Source organism: Eleutherodactylus coqui, chromosome 6 (genome assembly GCF_035609145.1).
Source record: "Eleutherodactylus coqui strain aEleCoq1 chromosome 6, aEleCoq1.hap1, whole genome shotgun sequence".
Taxonomy (NCBI): domain Eukaryota; kingdom Metazoa; phylum Chordata; class Amphibia; order Anura; family Eleutherodactylidae; genus Eleutherodactylus; species Eleutherodactylus coqui.
In genome coordinates this window covers 18,309,849-18,316,063 of record NC_089842.1, presented here as the reverse complement: position 1 = coordinate 18,316,063, position 6,215 = coordinate 18,309,849, and the positions used below count along the sequence as shown (strand labels likewise).

The 6,215-nt window shown below is 41.7% G+C and overlaps 1 long non-coding RNA gene across 1 annotated transcript; it reads left to right on the top strand.

The window, feature by feature from the left end:
- Positions 1-481: 481 nt before the first annotated feature.
- Positions 482-3,780, top strand: LOC136631903 (uncharacterized). Its single transcript, XR_010793093.1, has 2 exons — positions 482-839; positions 3,361-3,780. It is a non-coding gene; the product is annotated as an uncharacterized lncRNA (long non-coding RNA).
- The last annotated feature ends 2,435 nt before the right edge of the window (positions 3,781-6,215 follow it).

Here is a 6,215-nt window from a genome sequence, read left to right as displayed (position 1 = left end):
CTAAGTTTATTTGTGTTGCTTAAGAGACTGAAAATAGCTGCAAAAATGAAAGGCCAAAGTTGCCTGGGCAGCAAACTCTACAGTCAACGGGAGGAGTCATCATGGCAATCTGTGCCAAATGAAGAAGAAAAGGTAAGAGAAGGTCTACAATCAGAGAAGACATAACCTGTGATCACTGGATTTATAGAGGAGCTGTCACCTTTCTGACTTGTCTGATATAGTAAATACCTATATTACCCATAATCCTGGAGCATTGTTAGTTAGAGCTCGAGGGAAATTATTTAGTGCCATGGGCCAAAATGCCATTATGAACAAAAGCAACCCTTTATGAGAAGTGAAACTCCCCTCTAATTACACTTTATTTACATTTAATTAATAGAATGCCCTCCCTCCATAACAGCGTGTATATTGTATTAAACAATTGGCAAGATGTATTAATCTGGAGCTAAACTTCAAAATATGAAACTGAAAGACAAACACCTTGAATGCACCTTTGTAACATTTCTAACTTCCTTAAAATGGAGTCATTATTGGCACCACACAATATACATTTTGTGAGGCTCTCAGATTACATTCTGGAGGAGCTTTTAAATAGACCATCCCCATATACAGGAGCTCCAGAGCAATCAGAAGAGTGAGAGATGCAGCAGCCAAGAAACCATTCCGATGCCGTCAGTCCTGAATATGTAAAGGCCCCCCCTCCTGTGGTGGTGACCACCCAGCCAACCACGGTTATAATGTCTCCACCTGCCCATAAGGATTACCTGACATGGTCCGTCCTGAATATGATCTTCTGCTGTCTGCCGCTGGGAATCGGGGCACTCGTCTTCTCCATAAAGGTAAAAATCAAGGATGTTATACCAAATATACACCTTATTATCAGGGTAGTCTTGTGTCCAGTCTGTGACGTAAGATAGAAATAGAAGGCACCGCTATGTACTTATTGCTCACCTCTCAGGTTAATGAGGGGGTTCCAGATCCTTTGTTGTCTCTCAACAAGGTATATGCAAAGGGACGTCCATAAAACCCAATCCAATCTGGTTGTTTATGGCAGTTGAGGCGTTAGTGCGCACTTCTAGAGTACTGTTCATTATGGTCTTGGATAGTGAAGATGTTAATGCCAGCTTCTTTGGTGGTCTAAGGCAGTGTTCCCCAACTCCAGTCCTCAGGGACTCCCAACAGGTCATGTTTTCAGGATTTCCTCAGTGTTGCACAGGTGATGTAATTATTGTCGGTGCCTCAGACATTGCCACAGGTGTTCTTACCATAGGATATCCTGAAAACATGACCTGTTGGTGGTCCCTGAGGACTGGAGTTGGGGACCCCTGGTCTAAGGTATTTAAGAGGTCCACTTCTCTGATGGCCTGGGATTACAGGAGGGGTTACTTCTAATATTACTACTAGTCAATGCTAATATTTCTAGACAATGCTCTATGAGCTAAGCACATCAGCAGCACAAATCTCTTTTCTGTTCTGATAGTTTGTTACAATGTATCAGTACACGTAACATGTATCAATTGTGAATGAAGGCAGTTCAGCTTTAGACTGGATACAAGTGTAACAAACAGTGTGAGAATTGTAGGACAAGATAGGCTTTTAGCCTTGAAGTATACAGTTGCAAGGAAAAGTAAGTGAACCCTTTGCAATGCCCTGGATTTCTGCACTGATTACTAATACAATGTGGTCTGATTGTATCTAAGTCACATTTATAGACAAACACAATATAACTAATCACACACAGACAGCTGTATCGTTCATCATCCACAGTACAGGGAGAGAAAACAAGTGAATGATTTCATTTATTTTACTCATTTATACAGCATATACATTTTCCGCAGTGCTGTACAAATTGTCATCACTTATGTAGGACCTTGTTAGCATGGAGGGTCACAATCCAAATTCTCTTAGTATATTTTTGGAGTAACAACCCGTAGATCCCCCTTAACCAGCAATCACTTCAACCAAAAATCTCCTGTAGCTGTAAAAAAGATATGTACAATGCTGAGGAAGGATCTTGTACTTTTTGTCTGCAAATGTGTTTCAGTTCATCAGTATTTCTGGGATGCCTTATATTCACAGTTCTCTTAAGGTCTCATAGCATCTCCATAGTATGAAGGTCAAAACTCTGATTTGGCCATTCCGCAGCACAAATTTTCTTCCACCATTCTTTGGGTGATTGTGTGTGTAATTATCACGTGATGCAACAAGACAATGTGTGTCATTGTCTTGTTGCATCATATGACATCTCTTCACCTTGAGATTATGGATGGTGGCATTACATCCTCCTGTAAGATACTCTGATTCACCTTCAAAATTCATTGTTCCTTCAGTGATCACAAGACATCTAAATCATGACGCCCACTCCACCATAGCCATAAATCATGATCCACCCCACCATAGCACCAAACAATGATGCCCCCCCCGCTGCCATAGCCTCAAACCAAAATCCCCCTGTACTATAACCCCAAACCATGATGCCCCTTATGCCATAGCTCCATAGCTATGATTGCCCGTTGTGCTCTTGGAGCGATATAACAGGACACTCCTGGGGAGAGTAGAAGAGTTCTGAATGTTCACCATCTGTAGATAATAACCATGGATTACTATGCATCCAGGTCTTTATCTTTTGTAGTCTTTTCTAGCTTCATGCATCTATGTAACACGCCTTCTCACATTTTCTGGAAATTGATTACATCGAAGCATTGCTCACACTAAACAATCCTCCTTGAAAAGAACAGATCTGTCAGTAACCAGGCCCTGTGTGCCTTTATTTAATGGTCAAAGCATATGTGAAACCCATGCATCCAATCTTCTCTCTTTAACTGAAACCCCTTTCACCAGTTATCTCTTGAGGTTTACTTACTTTTTCTCCCTGCATTGTGGATGATGAACGATACAGCTGTCAGTGTGTTATTAGTTACATTAGGTTTGTGTATAATTGTGGCTTTGTATTAGGGACCTTTCACACAGGGGAATTGAAAATGACTTAAATCTGCCTGCAATTCTGCATGAAAGTGCAGTTTCACCTGCAGATTTTGTAACAAAGTTCCAAAGCTCTACGCCTTGGAGGGAAAATATTTGCCCATGTGAAAGGAATCCTTAACAATCAATGCAGAAGTGCAAGGAATTTCAGAGGCTTCCTTTATGTTTTGCTTCATCTATAAGCAATAAGGCTCCCATTTACTAACAGCAAGCAGAGATATTAAAAATGGTTGTGAATTTAACTTTAAAGTCTATCAGAAAGTTGCAGGACTCTAAAGTACAGACAACATGATGAGAGATCAGAAGTCACACTTCTGAAGAAGTCATCTTGAACAGCGATCTGATTCTAATACATTTTTCTGTCTCTTCTCCCTCCAGACACAGGACGCTAACCGTTATCAGGATTCACTTTCAGCTGCCAATCACTCCCACACAGCTTTCAGCCTCAACATGGCGGCATTAGGGTTGGGGATATGCCTTTCCCTTATCTACAGCATACTCATCATATATGGCATCGCGGTAGCAAGATATGATTACAGGCCTTAGGGATAACAGGGATCGCATGAACGGAGGCTTCTGACCCGATTCTGCTGCGAAAAGAAATTCGGTTCTTGAAGCATTTGAGGCTATAGATGTCTTGAAACGTCTCTCTGATGAAGGGAAATGAAGCTTTTCAAAATGAGGAGGACGTACCATCTCTGCGCTCTGCACTGCCGCCTGTTCATAATAATAATCTTTATTTCTATAGCGCCAACATATTCTGCAGTGCTTTAATAAAGTATCAGCTTTAATAACGCGCTCTAAGTATTTACAGCTTATTATATATTAGATCAGTTATCCCAGTATATACGATCAGCACACTCCTCTCCTGAAATACTCTGTGCTGCTGCCCCCCCACCCCCCACCCCCCTGGATCCTTTCACAATGTAACCTCTATCATCTGTCCCCATTCCCACTTATCATCAAGGTCATAGGTGTTATCGGACTACACCTAAACCATCGGTCCCTCGTCAGAGACCGGAACACGTTACCTATAGATTAGGGAACTTAGATCATAGAATAGCCACACTAGGACAATTATTCAACCTATTGATAGTATTATGGCCTTTAAACACACTGAGTTACACATTCATTCAAACCTGGACAACAAGACAGCTTAGTTGACAGGGTTCTTTGTCATATAAAATAGACCGAGTTTAGACCGTAAATGAACCACTTAATATAAAAGAACACACTTACCCAACTTTGAGCAGACAGAATCACAGAGACACAATGAGGGATAAGAATAACAGTTTCTTACCAGCCAGCTTTGTCCTGATTATGGGTCTGTGCATTCTGTCTGTTCGAGAGTAAGTCGGGTCAGAGGCTCTGGTCACACTCGGTCCCTGTTCCGGGCGCCAGCTGTTATCAGACCACACCGGTACCGATCTGATGACCTCGTTGCCAGGTGCCAAATTGGTAGATATGGAAGCCCGTGATGAGGAGATTTTGCTAGCAATTATCTATCAATAGCATGAAATCACTCCATGTTATGTCAAGACACTTCTCCAGTGAGAATCAATGAATTCTACTTTATTATCAACCTTGCCAACTCTTAAACAGAAAGAAGAGGGCGTATCCAAATGTTGCCTGGTACAAAGATTAGTGTTACGTAGCTTACTGTTACAAAGGTGAAAATACTTATTGATCATAAGACTTATTGACATCTATATTGACATTATATTCTCAAAGCTCTTAAGGCCCGTCTCAGACATAGAAATTACCTAAGTCAGGATATTGCTGTTGCATTAGACAATAGTTCTGCTATCGCTGTGTGTCTTCTCTGTTAACATAGCTTAGCCTTATTTAATTTGTCTGTTGACTTCTTATCTTAAAATCCTAGTTCCCGGCACTACAAAGCATAGGTTTTAGTCTTCTATTTAAGGGTCAATAGTCCAATACAAGGTAAGAAACATACACTTATTGCATTCTGAAACTTAACACTTTATATTCCATGACATAGGCTCCCTGCACTATCATTCTCAGTCCCATAGGCTTCAGGGTAAGATTACGGATGGCACATCATTGCTCTTCCCCTGTGTGGTCCTGTAAGGAGGACATATAGGGACTGTGAATGTTCTCTTGTAGGCTCCAATAAAAAGCTTATTGTAAATTCTGCAATTGTTATACTATCTTTAACCCCTTCTGGCCCCAGGACATAATTGTACGCCTTGGCTGGGAAGCAGTTCCCTCTCCAGATAAAAAGTTATGTTATTTATTGTGAAAGCCGCAAACAAAATATCAGAATTGATGTGTTCTTTCTCCCTGCGCCCCGAAAAACTAATACAAGTTATACAGTGCACTATATGTACTCCAAAATGGTACCAATAAAAACTACAGCTCTCCACGAACAAGACCTCATACAGCTATGTGGAAGAAAAAGTAAGGAAGTTATAGCTTATGAAAGGTGGAGATAAAAATACCCCAAAATCTTCCCATCTTTAAGTGCCAAACTAGGACATAACCCTTTTTTGCACATGGCGCAACTGATAGGAAAAAGGTAGAAAAGACAGGACTTTACAAAGTGGGGCTCCTACATATCAAAGCAAAAAGGGGAGAGCTATGTATCCGTCGCTAAGGTGGTCGCAGGGTAATTTGTCCGATGACCCACAATTTTTTCAAATCAATCAGGGCAGCCGTAGGCCAGATGTATTAGCTTATACAGGGGTGCCATGTCATTGACCAGCTAGTTGAAGACAGCCTTTAAGGATGATTTCAATTGGGCAAAATTACTTTTTTCCATAGAAAAACAGAAGTGGATATAGGGTGCGGGTTACCACATTCTCTGAGATATCATCCACAAGTCCAAGAAGGCAAACCTAAAAGGTGCATGTTTCGTGGTCTCCCTAAATGAGATTCCATAAATGTAAGAACATCTCACCAGTAGTCCTGTAAGAAGTTACAATCCCAAAACATGAGCATAACTGTGCCTACTGTATATTAGGCCCAATGCACAATCTGCCTCTGGATGTGGCAGCAAACACCGCCCAGGTATTATTGTATCTTGACGCCACCGGGGCTGAAGGGTGGAGGCAAGGCTTTGCCTGTTTGACAGCCAGTTCACGCCCCCAGTTGATGATTGGCTGCAGGAGGTTGTGAGTGTAGGCGAGGAGTTTGCAGTGTGTAGCGGACGCCGGACGGCAGACATGTAAGTTTGCTAGGGGCTGCCTTGCTTCCCTTTTCCTGCACTTCCC